This window comes from Enhydra lutris, unplaced genomic scaffold (assembly GCF_002288905.1).
Source record: "Enhydra lutris kenyoni isolate GAN:26980312 unplaced genomic scaffold, ASM228890v2 scaffoldscaffold2, whole genome shotgun sequence".
In the NCBI taxonomy this organism is placed as follows: Eukaryota; Metazoa; Chordata; class Mammalia; order Carnivora; family Mustelidae; genus Enhydra; species Enhydra lutris.
Window position 1 is genome coordinate 26,987,103 of NW_019154086.1, and position 21,735 is coordinate 27,008,837.

The following is a 21,735-nucleotide window of genomic DNA, read 5'->3' on the forward strand; positions in this document are numbered from 1 at the left end:
AGTGCTTTGGGTAATATGGACATTTTAACAATATTTGTTCTTCCAATCCATGAGCATGGAATATCTTCCATCTGTTTGTGCTGTTCTCAATTTCTTCCATCAATATCGTACAGTTTTCATAATATAGGCTCTTAACCAAGAAATTTTATGATTTTGGGTGCAATTGTAAAAGGGAGTGTTTTCTTAATTACTTTTTTCTGCTACTTCATTAGTAGTGTATAGAAATGCAATGGATTTCTCTATGTTGAATTTGCATATTATGACATTACTAAATTCATTTATCAGTTCTGATAGTTTTTTTGGTGGAATCTTTAGTGTTTTTTAGATATAGCATCCCGTCTTCCTCAAGTAGTGAAAGTTGTACTTCCTCCTTACCAATTTAAATGATTTTCATTTCCATTTCTTTTATGAGAGTTGTGGCTAGTATTTTCACTGCTATGTTTAATAAAAATGGTGAGTAGACACCCTTGTCTTATTTCTGATCTTAGAGGAAAAACTTTTTCCCCATTCAATATGATGCTACTGTATTTTTTCATATATAGCCTTTATTATGTTGAGGTATGTTTTCTGTAAACCTACTTTGTTGAGTTTTTTTTGTTTTTAATGATGAACAGATGTTATATTTTGTCAAATGTTTTTTTCTCCATCTACTGAGATGATCATGTGGTTTTTATTTCCTACACAAACATAATTTAAAAGGATTCATGACCACTAAACCAGTCTCACATGACATAGCAAAGGGAATTCTTTGAGTTAAAAGAAAAGATCATAACTAGGAGTGAAAAAAATGAGATGAAAAAATTTCACATGTAAATGCAAATAACTTTTTATGCTTTAGTCTACATAATGGTTTTATATCTACACAGTCAAGGGTTTTATAAAATAAAATAATGTAAAGTATGACATATACATAAAATGTGACAAGAAGTAAAAATTTAGTGAGTTAAGGGAAATTGGAGGGGGAGATGAACCATGAGAGTCTATAGACTCTGAAAAACAAGCTGAGGGTTTTGAAGGGGTGGGGGTTGGAGGTTGGGGGAGCCTGGTGGTGGGTATTATGGAGGGCACATATTGCATGGAGTACTGGGTGTGGTGCATAAACAATGAATTCTGTTACACTGAAAAGAAATTAAATAAAAAAAATTAGTGCTTCAGAATGGGTTCAAATGTAACTTACCTTCAACTTAATATAGATTGTCATATACATATAATGTTATATGTGAACCAAATGGTAACTACGTACTGAAAACTTGTAATAGACATGTAATAAACATAGATAAAGGAATACAAGCATTACAATAAAAAAAAATCCCATCATACTACAAAGGAATAGAGAAGGAGAAGATAAAAGAACTACAAGAACCACCATAAAACAAGAGGCACAATGCCAATAAGCACATACTTATCAATAATTACTTTGAACATAAATGGGCTAAATGCCCCAATCAAAATACACTGGGTGACCAGATTAAAAAAAAAAAAAAAAGGGCAAGACTCATCTATGTGCTGCTTATAAGAGACTCATTTCTGAACTAAAGTCACATGCAAATTGAAAGTGAAGGATGGAAAAGCATTTAGCATATAAATAGAAACAAAATGATAGCTTGAGTATCACCACTTACACTGCACAGATTATATTTTAAAGACTCTAATAAGAGATAAAGACACTACATAAAAGGAGAAATCCTACAAGAAGATAAAACAATTATAAATATTTATGTACCCAACATGGGAATACCCAAATACATGAAGGAGCTAATAGCAGACATAAAGCAAGAAATTAATAGTAATACAACAATAGTAGGGGACTTTAATACCCCACTTAGATCAATGGATAGATCATCCAGACAGAAAATCAACAAGGAAACAGTGGCTTTGAAGGACATATTGAATAGATGGATCTAACATCTATTCAGAATATCACACACAAAGACAGCAGAATACACATTATTTTCAAACGCAGAAGGAACATTCTAAAGAATAGATCACCTGTTAGGCCACAAAACATGTATCTTTTCCATCCACAATCTACAAATCAACCACAAAAGAAATCTAGAAAGAACACAAATACATAGAACTTAAATATGTTACTAAACAGTGAAGATATCAACCAAGAAATTTTTAAAAAATTCATGGAGACAAAAGGATAATATGATGATGCAAAAGCTGTACTAAGAGGCAAGTATAGCAAGATAGGCCTACTTCAAGATGTAAGAAAAATCATAATGTAACCCCCACCTAAAGGAGAGAAAACAAGAGGAACAAATGAAACTTAAAACTAGTGAAGACATAATAAAAATTAGAGCCAAACAAAAGTAATGAAACAGAAAAAGAAAAAAAAAACTACAACAATGCAAAACATCAATGAAATCAAGGGTTGGTTCTTTGAAAGAGTAAGGAAATTGATAAAGCCTTAGCCCCAGGTTCATTAAAAAATATATATATATATATATAATTTATAATATATAAATAATATAAATAATCAGAAATGAAATAGAGATAACTGACTCCATAAATAAAAGGGAATATAACAGAATATTATGGGGGCACCTGGGTGGCTCAGTGGGTTAAAGCCTCTGCCTTCGGCTCAGGTCAAGATCCCAGGGTCCTGGGATCGAGTCCCGCATCGGGCTCCCTGCTCAGCAGAGAGCCTGCTTCTCCCCCTCCCACTCTCCCTGCTTGTGTTCCCTCTCTTGCTGTGTCTGTCAAATAAATAAATTAAAAAAAAAAAAACAAAAATAAAACAAAAAAACAGAATATTATGAAAAATTATATGCAAACAAATTGGACAACCCAGAAGAAATGGATAAATTCCTAGCAACATATAATGTCCCACAATCAAATCAGGAAGAAATAGAAGATTTAAACAGACCAGTTAACAGCGAAGAAAATGAAAAGTATAGTAATAAAAAAAAAAAAAATAGGGCGCCTGGGTGGCTCAGTTGGTTAAGCGACTGCCTTCAGCTCAGGTCATGATCCTGGAGTCCCGGGATCGAGTCCCGCATCAGGCTCCCAGCTCCACGGGGAGTCTGCTTCTCCCTCTGACCTTCTCCTCGCTCATGCTCTCTCTCACTGTCTCTCTCTCTCTCTCTCTCTCAAATAAATAAAAAATAAAATATTTAAAAAAAAATAGTGCAGTAATCAAAAGCAAGCAATCAAAAAAATGAAAATAAACAAAACTCCCAATAAACAAGAGCCTAGGACCAAAGAGCTTCACAGGTGAATTCTACCAAACTTTTAAAGAAGTACCTCTCAGGGTTTGTCTCCCTCTCTGATTTCTTCCCAGTTTTCCCTCCCTTCCCCTATGGTTCTCTGTACTATTTCTCACATGCCACATATGAGTGAAACTATCTGATAATTGTCTTTCTCTGATTGACTTATTTCACTCAGCATAATACCCTTAAGTTCCAAAACAAAAAACAAACAACAACAAAAACAATCCTCCAGTTCCATCCACATTGATACAAATGGCTAGATTCCATCCTTTCTGGTGGCTGAGTAATATTCCATTTCCATTATTTGTATGTGTGTGTGTATGTACATATCACATCTTCTTTATCCATTCTTTCTAGATTCTTAACTATAGAAAATAAACAGTGTTTCTGGAGGGGAGGTAGGTGGGGGTATGATGTAACTAGGTGGTGGGCATTAAGGAGGGCACATGATGTGATGAGCACTGGGTATTATATGTAACTGATAAATTACTGAACTCTACATTTGAAACTAATGTACTATGTACTATACATTGGCCAATTGAATTTAAATAAATAAATAACATTCTCAAACTATTCCACAAAGTGGATGAAGAAGTTAAGCTTTCAAATTCATTCAATGAGTTCAGCATTACCTGTACCGAAACCAAGTGAGTACACTACAAAAAAAGAACTACAGGCTAGTATGTCTGATGAATAGTCAACATACAGAAATCCATTGCATTTTTATACACTACTAATGAAGTAGCAGGAAAAGAAATTAAGAAAACATTCCCTTTTATAATTGCATCTCAAATCATAAAATACCTAGGAATAAGTTTAACTAGGGATATGAAACACCTATACTCTGAAAATACTGATGGAAGAAATTGAGGATGGCACAAACATATGGAAAGATGTTCTGTGCTCATAGATTGGCAGAACAAATATTGTTAAAATGCCCATACTACCCAAAGCAGTCTACAGATTTAATGCAACCTCTATCAAAATATCAACAGAATTTTCACCGAATTAGGACAAATAACAGTAAATTTGTATGGAACCACAAAATAACTCAAATAGCCAAAGCAATCTTGAAAAAGAAAACCAGAGGTAAAACCAGTTTTCATGATATACTACGAAGCTATAGTAATCAAAACTGTACAGGGTGCACAAAAATAGACATATAGATCAATGGAGTGGAAAGAGAATGCAGAAATAAACTCACAATCATATGGCCAATTAATCTTTAACAAAGAAGGCAAGAATATGCAATGGGAAAAAAGTCTCTTCAACAAATAGTATGGGGAAAACTGTGCAGCTACATGCAAAAGAACCGAACTGAACCATTTTCTTATACCACACACAAAAATAAACTCCAAATGGATTAAGCACCTGAATGTGAGACATGAAAATCTAAAAAAATCCAAGAAGAGAGCATAGGCAATAATTTCTCTGACATCGACCATAGCAACATTTTCCTAGATATACCTCCTAAGGCAAGGAAAACAAACAAACATGATTGGGGCATCAAAATTACATGTTTTCACTGCATAGGAAACAACAAAACAAAAAAATAACCTATTGAACAAGAGACAACATTTTCAAATGACGTATCCTATAAGGGGGTACTATCCAAAATATATTAAAAACATATCTAATACAATGCTACATAAATAATGCAATTAAAAATGGGTAGAAGACATGAACAGACATTTTTCTAAGAGACATCCTGATGGCCAACAGACACATGAGAAGATGCTCAACATCATTTATCATTAGGGAAATGCAAATCAAAACTACAATGAGCAATTACCTCACACCTGTCAGGAAACAGCAAGTGTTGGCAAGGGTGGAGAGAAGTAATATTTATTCACTATTGGTGGAAATCCAAACTTGTGCAGCCAAGGTGGAAAATAGTATAGAGGTTCTTCAAAAAATTAAAAATAGAATTACCCTATGATCCAGTAATTCCACTATTGGGTATTTACCTAAGGATTACAAAAATGCCAATTCAAAAAGATATATGCACTCCTTTATTTATTGCAACATTATTTACAATTGCCACAATATGGAATTAACCCAGTGTCCTTCCACAAATGAATGAATAACATGCACACACACACAAAGGAGTATTATTCAGCCATAAAAAGAATGAAATCTTGTCATTTGCAACAACATAGACAGATCTAGAGTGTGTAATGTTATATGAAATAAGTCAGAGAAAGACAAAAACCATATGATTTTATCATATTTGTAATTTAAGAAACAAAGACAAAAAAAAAAAAACAGATTTAATATGAAGAATTGGCCATTACCAAAGGGGAGGTGGTAGGGGTGTATAGGCAAAGGGATTAGAGTACAATTACTGGGATCAGCAATGTGTAATGTAGAATTGGTGAATCACTATATTGCACACCTGAAAGTAATACAACGCTGTGTTAATTATACTGGAGTTAAAATTTCAAAAATAAGGATATATTAATTTTGAAATTTAAAATTTTACCAAAACTAATTGCCTTAAAAAGTAGAATAAAATGAACAACAAATATTAGAGAAGTTACAGGATAATATGGGCTTTTTTTTGGTAACTCTCAGTTATATCTTATTTCATATTTTAGATAATATTTTTCCCATTCACATTTTAACTGGTCTTGAAAATGTTATTAATAGGACAACTTTTACAAGATGTCATACATCATTAGAAGTTTTCTTTAATATTTTCTTCAAGTTAAAACTTTAGCAGTTGAGATATTCCACCATATGTGATATCTATGATTAATTTGCTATTTATCAAAGTTATTCTGAAGCCTGATTTTTAACTTTTGTGAGATTATCATATATATTCAAGTAACTTTATATTTTTATATGTTTTATGATATAATAAGTTTCATCTTACTATAGATACATAAATGTAGTTGGTATTAACAATTTTAAAAATTTATTCTCACTTTAATGAAAATTTTAAGCTATTGATAAGATGTGCTTTGACTAGTTTTATCACTTTAGAATATCTAATCTTTTTTTGGATGTTACAATAAAAATTATATTTAGATAACTATTTAAACAAATACTAGTGTAACCAAATCATAGCTATTCTCTTCTCCAAAATAATTCTCAATATTGCTTTTGTAATTTTTTGTATTGAGGAAAACAGCTTTGCACTATTTATGGTCCTCAGTTTTTTCATGTTTCTCTTGAAATTGTCTTTAAATTTTTACCTCATTATGGACTTCTAGCCTTTAGACTATGAGAAAATAAATTTCTATTGTTTAAGTCAAAATAATTTTTTACCTCATTATAATGATTTAAAAGTGTTTTTTTTTAATGTATTATCATGGGATTACAAAAGGTAATTGGACTTGAGAGATTAGACAATCTACTTCTCTGTTTTAACAGAGAAGACACAGATACCAGAAAATTAAATGACTTTCAAATATTAGGTTTCTTCTTGCTTGCCCGTTATTTTTCAGTTTCTGTAATTGTCTTCTTTTCATCCCTGCACCCTGCCTTCTGCCTTTCAGTCCCATTTTCTTTAAATATTTGGGAACACCATCTGGGTTGGGCAGTGTTGAGATAAAGAAAGTTGAATGTACTGTACAATATATCCACAAAATATTTAGCAATATTTGTCATTAAATGAAAATCAGTATTTTTATTCATCAACATCACTTATAAGAATGTTTCACTATAATCACAAAAACATCTACACAGAATAATTATTAAAGTTTGTTGTTTGATCAAAAACTGGTATGGCAGATTAAAAGTGACCTGGTATTCTATAATATTCCTTCTATTGAGAAGCAAGAACTTATCCCTCCTCTTCTTGAATCTGTTCTGATCTGTGACTGCTCTGTCCCATAGAATCTGGTGACAGTGCCTCTTAAAGGAATCCCCTTTAAGAGGCTAGGACTCATCCACATTCGTATCATAATGCTCCAGGTTGTTTTGTAAGAAAGACAATTACCATACTAGTACCACATAGGGAAACCCTGAGACAACTTGGAGAGAGGCCATTTGAAGCCAGTTCTCCAACTATCTCCATCTTGTCACCTAGCCTGGAATCAACTAAGTATTACCAAGTAACCAGTTTATACAAAGTGAACTAGAAAAATCACCTAGCTAGGTCTGTGCATATGCCTTATTAACAAAATGATGAGACACAATAAAATCATTGATATTTTGACAGATAAGTTTGACTTTTGAGTATCTATGTAGCAACTGATAACTGGAACAACTGGAAATGTGTCTGCAATGCAGTAATTATACATAATATGAGTCTGTTCTTATTACCAGTATGGAATGATTTGAAATAAACTGAATGCAAAAGTAAGCTACAAAATATACATATTATTTCCGTGTTTAACATATTAGCTATATACTATAAATATGCTCAGAAGGATAGAATATATGCAAAGTTACCCTCCAAAACTGACAAAAGTTTTTGACTTTGGAGGGAAAATATATAGATACATAGTGTGTGTGTGTGTGTGTGTGTGTGTGTGTCTAAACTTAAAACACTGGACTACTTGCTGTGCTTTTTATCCTTTTTGTAGAAATTGGAAGAGAAAAGGAAATTAAAAAAAGATAATAGTATGGTCCTAATTTTGCTTAGTCTTATGCTGGTTAGTGTCTAGTATTCTATAAATACAAGAATTTTAGGAGTTTTCTTTAGGTTGTTTCTTAGAATATGATCACTCAATAAATATTAGCAACTTAGCAAAACATTTCATTAGATATAATTGAAATCTGAGGCTAAATTCCTTGCTGAGCTGATCTGGCCTTAAAAGAGATATACAAATCCAGAACATCAGAACATCAGGTTTGCATTTCTAATCATCCTCTATACCCCATACAGCATGTATAATGAAAGATGATTACACAGTAACTGGTAACACAGCTGGGAGGTGTTCTCTGAATAAGATTTTTGTTCTCTTTTATTTCAAAACAGCTTTTATTTCTATGACATCTTGCATAAAGCAGATGGTCTCAAAAGTTAAATTTGACCATGAATACTATATTAGCTGTCATGTAACTAGGAATGAACATTATAAACAAGAAGAACTTCCTTTTAAAATGTTTCATTCATTTTACTGTTATATCATATGTGTATGTTTCCATTTAGTGAAGAAAGCATTCCGCAAATACGGTTTACTACTGTTTTATAACTCAGTATTGCATCATTTTATTTCTGACCATTCAGAGTGAAACAAAGATGGATCTGAAGAGTCATTAATATGCAATAGGGTATTATAGTCATATCACCAGCACAGAAAATAAAAGGTTTTCTTATTGTTTTTCAACTAGAGAATCAAAAAAAGCAGATGTTCTGCTCTTGACTTGCCAAGAAAACTAGCACTTTTCTAGGAGGTACATACAGAGTTGAAATATCCTCCAGTCATTGAAAAAAATAGATCACAGTATGTCAGAGATATGAAGAGACAAACATTTTTAAATGGGACTACCAGCTACATAGTGTTTGTGTATGCATATATACATACACACATTCACACACATATTTTGCACTAAGTCCATACAATTTATGCCAGCCATCTCTTTAGCTTTGAAATAAAGCTCTGGCCCCTACTTGTTGACCTTATTTTCTGTGGGTGAAAGAAGAGAACACAGGAAGACAGTGAGGACCAAAGCAAATAAAACTAGAAAATTGTATAGTGGGTCTAACAACCCAATCTCTTATTTTGACTCAGTGATTAGGATATGACTGTCTAGGCATCCCTGTTGCCAAATTTACTTCAACCCTTTGCTCCTTCTACAGTTTGCTTTTGTCTGTACTGAGGAGTAGCAAGTAATATATAATCCAGATTGGAATTTTTGATACTTGGGAATTACACTTAAATTTGAAGGCATTTTATAAAAGTAAAACTACAGGCCTAGTTATTTTGTCATATGGCTACCTTTTTTAATAATTTATTTGATCAAGTAGGCAGAGAGGCAGGCAAAGAGATAGCAGGGAAGCAGGGTCCCTGCTGAACAGAAAGCCTAATGCGGGGCTTGATCCCAGAACCCTGAGATCATGAATGACCTGAGCCGAAGGTAGAGGCTTAACCCACTGAGCCACCCAGGTGCCCCATATATTATCTTTAATATTTTTTTTCTAACAAATGAGTGAGGTTTGTATCCATGATAAAATTTGCACAACATCTACTGCCTCCATCTAATCCCATCAAGAAAATTTGTTTTTAGGGCATCCGGGTGGTTCAGTCATTAAGTGTCTGCCTTCAGATCTGGTCATGATCCTGGGGTTCTGGGATCAAGCCCTGCATCGGTCTCCGTGCTCAGTGGGAAGCCTGCTTCTCCCTCTCCCACTCCCCTTGCTCGTGTTCTGTCTCTCACTGTCTCACTCTGTCAAATAAATAAATACATATATACATAAATATCTTTTTTTAAAAAAGAAAATTTGTTTTTATTGTGTTAGTAATTCAAAATAACTTCACTCCAAAAAGTTGTTGATTTAACACTCCAGAAGTTTTTACTAAAGGCTGTTTTTATAAAAAGTGCTATTGTTTCTAATGCAGAATTTTTAAAGGAAGAGAATATTCTTTCACTAATTGCCCCTCCTGTGCCAAAATAAAGTCTTTTAAAAACTAAGTAGGCATCTTCATAATTATGAAGTTGCTAAGGTAGTATTTGAGATATTCTATTAAGTCAGTGACTATACAGAGATCTTTAACATTAAAAGTGTTGTGAGCAGTTACTCAGTGAAGCAAATAGCCTAAGTCCATCTATAATGGCTGTACCCAATTTTCACATCATGTTATGGGTAAATGTGCACTGAAAAATAAACCAAAGAACCACAATATATCTTACACTTTTGTGAACTTTGTTTTGTGGATAACTTCAGTTTTCCCAGAAGGCTGGTATATTTCAATAATTGACTACATCAGTGTTAATTTTGAGTTGATGGAGGTAGCCTAACCAGCTACCATTATGTTTTGGTACTAAGGGATATAACTTTCAATAAAGTTATTAAAATAAAAAAAATCTTTAAAAATACTATATACTTTATTGAAAAACAACAACAACAACAAAAACAATGTGCCCAACCAACTCCCTCAGTGCTGAGGACATGCCCATAAATACACATGCAGGAGTAATCAAGAGTCAGAAGCAAGATCCCTGGATGCTGACCCATACAACTTCCTACCTGACTGTTCTTTGGCAAGTCCAGTCTTTGTGACAGCTTTGCATCTTTTAGACTAGAAGAATAACAGTACCTTCATTAGAGAAAGCATGTCAGGATTAGAAGAATTGATACAGGGGCACCTGGGTGGCTCAGTGGGTTAAAGCCTCTGTCTTCGGCTCAGGTCATGGTCCTAGTGTCCTGGGATCGAGCCCCACATTGGGCTCTGTGCTCTGCAGGGAGCCTGCTTCCACCTCTCTCTATCTGTCTGCTTCTCTGCCTACTTGTGATCTCTGCCTGTCAAATAAATAAATAAAAAATCTTAACTTAAAAAAAAAGAAGAATTGATACATGCAAAGAATTTAGATCTGCCTACAGTAAGCATCCTAACAATGATAACTATTATTTTCATTCATTAATCAGAGAAAAATAGACACTGCTGCCATTTTTGTATTTATTGTCTAATTGCATGCAGTGTTACAGAAACAATATTTTCTTAAAAAAAGAAAAGATTATATTCATTTATTTGACAGAGAAAGAGCAAGAGAGCACAAGATGGAGGAGCTGCAGAGGCAGAGGAGAAGACTCCCCCCTGCCGAGCAGGGAGCCCAGTGTTGGAGTTGATCCCAGAACGCTAGGATCATGACCTAATGGAAGGCAGATACTTAACCAACTAAGCCACCTAGGTGTCCCTTCACAAATGATATTTTCAACATTAGAAAGTGAATATAATATTAAACTCTCAAGGAAAAAAAATGTTCTTCCAGGTAACATCTCCATCCATAGTGCAACACCCTGTCAAATTCCCATTTAAATATTATATAGCTTTGGCTAACATTGAATTGGCTAATACTAAGATGTGTTATTTTTACTGAAGAACTATATAATGATAATTTTTGCACTTTATCTTGGCTATGAAATCCATTCATTTGTTGAATCAAAATCTCTATATTGAATATTCACTATGTTCCAGAAATTATTCTGTGCTCTCTGGATATAAACATGCTTAAGTGGCCTTTGCTTGATGTGAATCATTATCTAGCAGAGAAAAGAGAAGATAATAAAGCTAAATATAATAAAACATAATAAGTGTTCTTCTTGTGTTATGACCAAAGTAATACCAGAATGTGGAATAAGGGAAATTTAAGCCTACAATAGAGTGGAAGGGAAGCAGTACAATGTGGACAAATCTTCACAGATGCAAGGGCTTTCAAGGCTAAGGGAAAAAGTAAAAGTGAATACAAAATAAAGGTACATGTAATGATAAGAAATATAAGTAGGAAAGTAAATAGAGAGTAAAATGTCTGGGATAGTATGAAAAAGAGTTTCACCATTATTTCTAGATGAAGGAAAATTAAAAAAGACCACCAAAGAAATAGATTATATGGTTAAAAGTAAATGCTGTTAATTACAGTAATACCTATGTTCTAATTATTTTAACATAACTATGTTTTAAAATGTGTTATTTATATGATTAAAATGCATTAAACTTGTACTGCAAAACGTAATACACATACAAAAACATCTATTCAGTAACATAGCTTCCTTAGTTCTCAGGGAGTTTCTGAACTATGGACGCCCTAAGAATTTGTCAATGAATAGGAGTAAAGGTTGGGGACTTACCTTTGTTCTGAAAATTACAATGTCACAACTATAATACCACTTTACCTTTTAATCCAGAGCTCTATCTTGTTTCAGTTTAATATCCATTTTTAAGATGACTAGTAAACACATTACTTGTGTTCACAAAAAAGATACATTTAAAGATAGCTAAAATAAAATATTCTCCAAAATTTCATTTCAAAGCCATTATTCATGTAGCATAGTGTGGTTCTGTAGCTTTGACCTTGCACAGTGTCAAGATCTAGGTTAAGACTGCTTCTGAGATGGGAGTTATGATCCATGAATGCCTCCAAAGTTCATATTTCCTTTTGCATCACATGGTAAAGCTGATTAAGAGATATATTGGAATTCACTATGCTATTTTTGCAATATTTCTGTAAGTTTGCAGTTAGCTCAAAATAAAAAGTTTTAAAATTTAAGGAAAAAGGAAACACTATGTAAATATTACTTCAATTTTTCCTCAAAGCCAAAATAGAGACGCATTTTTTGAAAGTTTTAAGAATATGTTTCCAACAAATATTTAGAGACTAGATAAAAAAAAGGAATGACAACAATAATAAATAAATAAAGTCTAAGATGAAAGCATAGAAAGCCGTGACATCACCACCTTCTATAGACACACCAATTCTTTCTGAAAAAGAATTAAGGGCTAATTGCATAGCTCCTGCATAACAATGTATCGTGGAAACATGTATAGAATGACAAGAGAAATGGAGACATAGTAACAACATGAAAAACACCCCCCCCCATACTGCAAAACACAGTAAGGGGAAAGATAGCATTGAGGGCCATAGGACACACCCTGGGACACAGAAAAAAATAATAATAACTTAAAGAGCAACTAGGCTATAAGAGAAGGAGACCTATTTACTAACACTGAAGAATTTGCCAAATGGTGGGGGAACTGTTAGAACTCTCACTGGAATGAGAGGTGCAGGTGAGTGCTATTGCTTGCATTCCCCCACCGCCTTCAGAGTACAGATGGGAGCAGGATCTGGGTACTCTAGCTGACCCAGTGCTTTAATGAGTCCCAGATCCCCAAAACCATACTAACTCTAACACTTCCTCTAAGACATCCCCCCCCTCCATTTATAGCAGTTAAGCTCCCCTCATTCCATCATGGTGGTCCCAAGCAATAAACACCAAGACATTCCCAAGTATTTCACCAAGGTGACACAGGTGCAAAGCACCCAAGGACAACTTCATTCTGGACCTGCTTAATATCCAGCCATCCCAACAGTGTCCCCTGCACAGAGTGTCACCAGCCCATGCATATCAACTTTAGTTCCAGCCATCCACCCAGATGGCCCTGGCAACATCTGGCTTATATCTACTTTGGCTCCAGCTGTCCCACCAGGGCAGCCCTGATAAAGATTTGCTCCAGAACCCAAAGTCTGTGACTGCTACAGCTTTAGCCAGCCAGTCAGAGCCACTAGGTATATGCAGTCTACATTGGGGACTTTCCTAAATAAGTGCCTTCCTCTAAGACTTATGAAAGTAGCTGTTTCTCCTAATCCATAGAAACAAAATGTGGAGACAGAAATATGACATAAATGAAAAATCAAACAAGACTTCAGAAAACAAGATAAGCAATCTACCTGATAAAGAGTTCAGAGTATGTTTACAAGTATACTATAAAGTCTTATCAGACTTGAGAGAAGAGTATATGAACTCCATAAGAAAACTTCAACAAAGAGATAATAATTATAAAAAAGAATGAATCAGAGTTGAATCGAATAACTGAATTGAAAAATACACAAGAGGAAATCAACAGCCTATTAGAAGATGCATAAGAATGGATCTATGATCTGGAAGAAAGGGTAATAGAACACACCCAAGCTCAACAGCAAAAAGAAAAAAAAAAAGAGAATAGGTTAAGGGAATTTTAGGACCGCAAGCATACTAAAATTTGCATTATAGGGGTCCTAGAAGAAGAGAGAAAAGCACAGAAAACTTGTTTGAAGAAATAATAGATGAAAACTTCCCTAATCTCAGGTAAAGCACAGGCATTCAGATCCAGGAAGCGTAGAGAGCGCCTAACAAGTTGACCTTGAAAAGGGCCAAACTAAAATACATAATAATTAAAATGACAAAGAGTAGTAATGAAGAGAAAATATTAAAAGCAGTAAGAGAAAAACAACTAGCTATATACCACAGAAAGACCTTAAGGGTATGAGCTGATTTTCAGTAGAAATTTTTCATGCCAGAAAAGAGTGGTATGATATACTCAAAGTACTGAAAAGAAAAGCAAACAAAAAACAAACAAAAAAAACTTATGACCAAAAAACTCTACTTGGCAAATTTATCATTCAGAATAGCCTGGTGATGGGTATTAAGGAGGGCACAGATTGCATGGAGCACTGGGAGCAATGAATCATGGAACACTACATCAAAAATTAATGATGGGGACGCCTGAGTGGCTCAGTTGGTTAAGCGGCTGCCTTTGGCTCAGGTCATGATCCCAGCATCCTGGGATCGAGTCCCACATCGGGCTCCTTGCTCAGCAGGAAGCCTGCTTCTCCCTCTGCCTCTGCTGCCACTCTGTCTGCCTGTGCTCACTCTCTCTGACAAAAAAAAAAAAAAAAAGTTTAAAAAAAATTAATGATGTACTGTATGGTGATGAACATAACACAATAAAAAATAAACTAAAAACAGAATAGAAGGAAAGATAAGTTCCTTTAACATTTTTTATTTGGGGAAACTCTACCAACATGAACTAGCTTTACACGAAATGGTAAAGAGACTTCTTTAAACAGAATAGAAAAGGCTTTAACTAGGAGAAATAAAATTATGAAAAGAAAAAGTACAGCAAATATATAATAATAGTAGTGAATCACTTTTAAAGCTAGTATGAAGTTTAAAAGACAAAGGTAGTAGAGTCAATTATATCTATAAAATTAAAGGATTCACAAAACAAAAATATAAAATATGACATATACATAAAACATGGAAGGAGGAGTAAAAATGCAGTGCTATTAAAATGGATTTGATTTTAAGTACAAATTGGGCAATTTAGAAGAAATGGATACATTCAAATTTCTAAGGGTGAATCAAGAAGACAGAAAACCTGAAGAGACTGACAACTAGTAATGAAAATTAATCAGTTATAAATAAATTCCCAGCAAACAGAAGTCTAGGGCCAGATAGTTTCACAGGTAAATTCTATCAAACATTAAGGAAAAGTTAACACCTATTCTAAAACTATTCTTTAACTCCACAAAGGAGATATTCTTTCAAATTCATTCTATGAGTCTGGCATTACCCTTATACTAAAACCAGACAAAGAAACTAAAAAACAATATATGTATATAGTAACAATATTCCTGGTAAACATCCTCAATAAAATATAAGCAAACCAAACTGAACAATACATCAAAAGAATCTTTCACCATTATCAAGTGGGATCTATTCCAGAGATATAAGGATGGTTTAATATCTTTAAATTAATGTAGTACACTACATTAACAAAAGATAAAATCATATAATTGTCTCAATAAATACAAAAAATTGTCAAAATTCAATGTTCATGATAAAACTCTTGATCAAGTGGCCATAGAGTGAAGACACCTCAACATAATAAAGACTATATGTGACAAACCCTCAACTAAGATCATACTGAATGGTGAAAAACGGAAAGATTTTCCTCCAAGATCAGAAACAAGATGAGGATGTACACTTCCCCACTCGTTTTAATAGAGGACTGGAAGTAATCAGAGAGAAAAAGAAAATTCATCCAAATGGATGCCATGATACTTTATAGAAAACCCCAAAGAATCCACCAGAAAGCTAGAATACATAAATAAATTCAGTAAAGTTGTAGGATATAAAATATACAGAATTGTATTGCATTTGTTTATACTAATAACAAAGTTGAAGAAAGTAAGAAAACAATTCTATTTACAATTGCATCAAAAGAATAAAATACCTAGGAATAAATTTAACCAAGAACGAAAGACCTGAACTCTGAAAAGTATGACACTGATAGAAAAAAATTACAACAAAAATAAATGGGAAGATATAGAATGTTCATGAATTGGAAAAATTAATACTGTTAAAATGTCCATTCTTCTCAAAGCAATTTACAGATTCTTTGATAAGGACTAGTGTAATCCTTATCAAAACATTAACTGTACTTTTTTCAGAAGTAGAATAAATAATCCTAAAAGTTATAAAGAACCACAAGACCTCAAATAGTTAAAGCAGCTTGAGAATGAAGAAAAAGCTGTAGTAATCAAAACAGTATGGTACTGGTAAAGAAATGACACACAGATCAATAGAATAGAGAGCACAGAAATAAACCCCCACTTACATGGTCACTTAATCTATGACAAAGCAAGCAAGAATATACAGTGGGGTGAATACGATCTCTTCAATAAAGGATGATGGGGAAACTGGACAGCTACATAAGAAAACTAGACCAGTTACTCATATCATACACAAAAATAAAATAGTTTAAAAACAGAAATATGAGACCTAAAACCATAAAATTCCTAAAAGAAATCATAAGCAGTAATCCATTTGACAGTGGCCTTAGATGCATTTATCTAGGTCGTCTTTTCAGGCAAGGAAAACAAAAGTAAAAATACACAAATGAGACTACATCAAACTCAAAAACTTTTGTACAGAGAAGGAAACCATCAGCAAAACTGAAAGGCAACCTACTGAATAGGAGAACATATTTGCAAATGATATATCCAAAAAGAGGTTAAGGTCCAAAATATATTTTAAAAAAAAGTCTACTACCCAACACCCTAAAAGCATCTGATAAAATGGGCAGAGGACCTATATAAACTTTTTTTTTTTTTTAAGAAGACATACAGATGGCCAACAGACACATGAAAACATGTTCCATATTAATAATCAAGGAAATACAAATCGAAACTAAAATGAGATATCACCTCACATCTGTCAGAAATAGCTAGTATCAAAAAGACAAAAGATGTTGCTGATAATGTGGAGAAAAAGGAAACCTTGTGCACTGTGATTAGGAATGTACATTCATGCATTCATACTGGGCAACAGTATGGAGGTTTCTCAAAAAAATAAAAATAAAACTACCATATGATCCAGTAATTACAATTCTGGGTATTTACTTCAAGAAAACAAAATCAGAAGGTCAAAAACATACATGCACCTCTATGTTTATTGCAGCATTATTTACAATTGATAAGATATGGAGGCAACCTAAATGTCCATCAATAGATAAATGGATAAAGAAGATATTGTGTATTTATACAATGAACTGTTACTCAGTCATAAGAAAGAATGAAATCTTGACATTTGTGACAACTTGGATTGGCCTAGAGGGTGTTACGCTAGGAGAAATATATCAAAGCCAAATACTGTATGATTTCACTTATATGTAAAATCTAAAAAACCAAACACAAAAATACAAAAAATAGACTCACCAATACAGAGAACAAACTGGTTGTTGCCAATGAGAGGTAGGGAAATTGGTGAAAAAGTTAAAGAGGATAAGAGATACAAACTTCCAGTTATCAGACAAATAACTCACAGGGATAAAAAATACAGAATATAGTAAATAAAACTGTAATAACTTTTTTTTTAAAGATTTTATTTATTTATTTGACAGAGATCACAAGTAGGCAGAGAGGCAGGTAGAGAGAGAGAGGAAGGGAAGCAGGCTCCCTGCTGAGCAGGGAGCCCGATGCGGGGCTCGATCCCAGGACCCTGAGATCATGACTTGAGCCAAAGGCAGAGGCTTAACCCACTGAGCCACCCAGGCGCCCCAAACTGTAATAACTTTTTATGGTGACAGATGATAACTGTGATGACTGTGGTGAGCATTTCATAATGTGTATGATTATTGAATCACTGTTGTATACCTGAAACTAATATAATATTTTATATCAAATATTCAATGAAAAATAAAACATTTTGCTGCATTGCTTATTTACATTTTTATTCAATAATACTGTTTTATAAAGCTATTTTCACAACATAAATCCAATGTTATTAACTATATGAAAATTAGATTATTTAATAAAAAAGTCAAAGAAAAACCTAAATTCACTAATATAGTATAAAAAAGTAAAAAACCTCTAGGATATAAAATATTTGTACCTATACACACATATAAAACATATAAATCTACATATGTATAGCACATGTTACAAATGAAATCCATACAATTTCCCATATCAAATATAGACTTAACATTAAAATTTTAATAAATAATAATATATTGTTATTATTTTAATTTTGATATTTTTAAATATTTGATATTGTTTAAATTTAAATATAAATATGTAATATTTGATATTGATATGTATCATATAACAAAATATTTGACATGTGACATTATTTTCAAAATTTAAGAATAACACTTGAGTTACTGATCAAAATAAAAACTTAAAATTTCCCCCTGTAGATAACAAAACATGTTATTTAAAAAGTTATCTCAATAATAATACACAACATAAAGACCAAAAGAGTTTGTGTCTCACATATGATGTGATTGCTGAAGTGAAATGATTGTCCAGAAAGTAATACTTGATACTTGCTAGATATTTTATTCTTTCCTTCAGCAAATCATCTGGCTTATCATCAAATGACATCACTTCTTAAGGAGGCCATTTGATTTGGCTAGTCCCCATATATTTATATGGTGACACCCACCACTGAGTCAGATACATGTAACCAATTTAAGTAGAGAATGGTCAAATCACTGATGATATTTCAACTATAAGTTATCTTGGGAAATGTGCACATTCCTTAGAAATAGAGAAAAGCTTGCTAGATTCTTTTGTAGTAAACACTTCCAATTAATAAATTGGGCATTGAAATTGATATTTAATAGCTTAGGCATTAATTAACTTGTGATTATCTTCAGTTAAGATTGAAGAATCAAGAAAATAACTTTCTGAGAATGTTTACAAAGTTAATTCTAGTTTTTCTTTTCTTCTATTAGAGACAAATATTGGAAGTGTTCTTTATTCCAGAAGTTATTAGAAAAAATATAAACTGCACAGTCATATACTTGATAGAGATTTTATTCTTTTCATTTCTAACCATATATTGTTTCTGACCAAATTTAGACAGTTCTTTTCCTTGTACTTGAATACCAAGGTGATTAGTTTTTAAATCCCTGAAAATATATTTTCAGTTACTATTACATTCTTCTGTTTCATATATTCAGAGAATAACAGCAATCATTAAGGCTCAGTTTGATTTGGTTTTCTGTCATAAGTGTCAGGTATAAAAAATACTTTACAGCATAGCAATATAGTGTGTCAATATGATTAAAGTAGCAGTTGTTTTTACTATAAATAGTATTCTGTAGTAGCTCACCAGTTCTGCAAATGACTTCTACTCCACTAAAGTAATAAAAAGAATAATCATGAGGTGGAAAATTTACATTTCATAAGAAAAAAAGGTAAATTCTAAATTAATTTAGTGTTGAAACATTCTATTTTATTTTTTCCATTAAAAATGTATTTGCTGTAACAGAGGTTGCTATCTAAGAGATTAGTATTCAAAAAGTGCTTCTGTGCTTACTTAGCTGTCTCAGCACTTTGGCGCTAAAGTTAAAAATAAGAAGTAATAAAAACCAAATGAGACTGTTCCATAGGTACAGCTGGTCACTATTACAGAACTATAGTATATATAAACAGTATTGTTCACAATGTATTTCTGGCTCTGGACATTATTTTTACAAGTATTCCCAATTCTCAATATCTGATGATTTGCTGATCTGTAAACCAGTCAGTTTTATTATTATAGATATCAGTGTTAGAAAAGTTTCCATGTTATTGAAAGGGTCCTATACAGATTGAAATTGAGTTGATCTAGACAAAAGATAAGAAAAAAAAATCTGATCATGAGGTTTAGAATCTTTGATTACTTGTTGATGATGTTTTATTTCTGCAATGCATAAAATTGTATGTACAATGCTGATTCTACCTGCACTGAGACAAGACTTGCATTTAGTTGGAAGTCATTCCCGCTGAAATTATTTTTAACCTTAGGTTAACAGTTTCATACACTCTACTTGCTGGAGGGTATATCTTAGTTGCCTGATTAGATTACATTTCCTAGATACACCTTGGAAGTCACAGAACAATTAACCCTCCATTGTTTAAATTATTTTGTAGAATAATGGACTATAAATAACTGTAGCTATTCTTATGTTATATGCCATAAAAGAAAACTTGCAAACCCCAAGTGTATTTCCTGCATATATACTCAAAACAAAATTGATCTATGTAAGATTTCCTCAAAGTTTTTGTATGGAATTTGTATTTAAAAATGAAAATGGGATAGGAGATATATGAAACATTATAGAATAATGAACTGAAGATACTTTGGGAACACTAATATACATCTTGGAGATACATAATTGATGACAGATTAGATAGATAGATAGATAGATAGATAGATGATAGCTAGATAGATGGATGATAGGTAGATAGAAGACAGACTAGCTAGGAACCTTGCAACCCAAGAGAAGACAGAGTGGTTAGTTCTTAGCTTTTGTTTTTGCCATATGATTCACATTTTGCCATATGATTCACTGAAGAAGCCAGAAACCAGAAAATAACTTTAAAATTCCTGCTGTCTTTTTCCAAAGGGCAAAGAAGAAAGGGACAGCCTCAGACAGAGGAAACTCTTAGAAAACTGTTACACTGAAGACAAACAGCACAGTAGAAAGGCTAGATTTCCACCCCTTACAAAGCTATAATGTAAAGCCCACTCTACCCTCACCAAGGCTCCCAGATGGTGTGTGTGTGTGTGAAGTGTGAACTAAAGAGAAAGGAAAGATATTGAAAGCAGTAAGAGGAAAACAAAACCTCATCAATAAAGGAAAAACAATTCAAATGAAAGTGAATTTCTCATTAAAAACCGCGGAGACCAGAAGGAAGTGATACATCATTGTTCAAACCTATAAGGAAAAGAACTGGCAACCCAGAGTCTTATATCAAGTTAAAATATTCTTCAGGAATAAAAAAGGAAATCAAGATATTTTCATACAAAGAAACTATGAGAATTTGCTGTCAGCAAACTCACCCACAGAGAATGGTTAAGAAGGAAACTTGAAATACTAGGAGAGAATAAAGAATAATGGGAAAAAGTAAAGGTAAATCCAATAGATTTTCATTCTTTTGAGTTTTCTAAATTTTGTTTCATGGTTGAATAAAAAATTATAGCAATGTCTGTCATGGTTCTAAACATATGTGGAAGAAATATTGATAGTTATAAACAAGGAAGAGTGAAGACATAAAAAGAGACATAAGGCTTCTACACTTCACTAAAACTCTAAAATAATAGCAGCAATCAATTCTAATATAACATAATGTTATACATACATTGTGTCTAATATAATATAATACTTAAAGCAATCCCTAGGAAAACCATAAAAACAGAATTCTACAAAGTAATAAAGGAACCCACAGGAAAGCAGGGAAAGAAGACAGAGGGACCAAATATCCACAAACAATGGAGAAAGCTAATAAAAAAAAATTAAGTGGCATGCAGGTATACCTCATTTTATTGTGTTTCACAGATACTGCATTTTTTATAAATTGAAGGTTGGCAGCAATCCTGTGTTGAGCAAGTCTATGAATACCATTTATCCAAAAGTATTTGCTCACTTTGTGTCTCTATGTCACATTTTGGTAATTCTCACAATAGTTTAAACTTTTTCATTATTATAGTTGTTATGGTGATCTGTGATCAGTCATCTTTGATATCGCTATTGTAATTTTGGGGGGTACCACAAACTGTGCCCATATAAGATGGTGAATTTAGTAAATGTGTGTG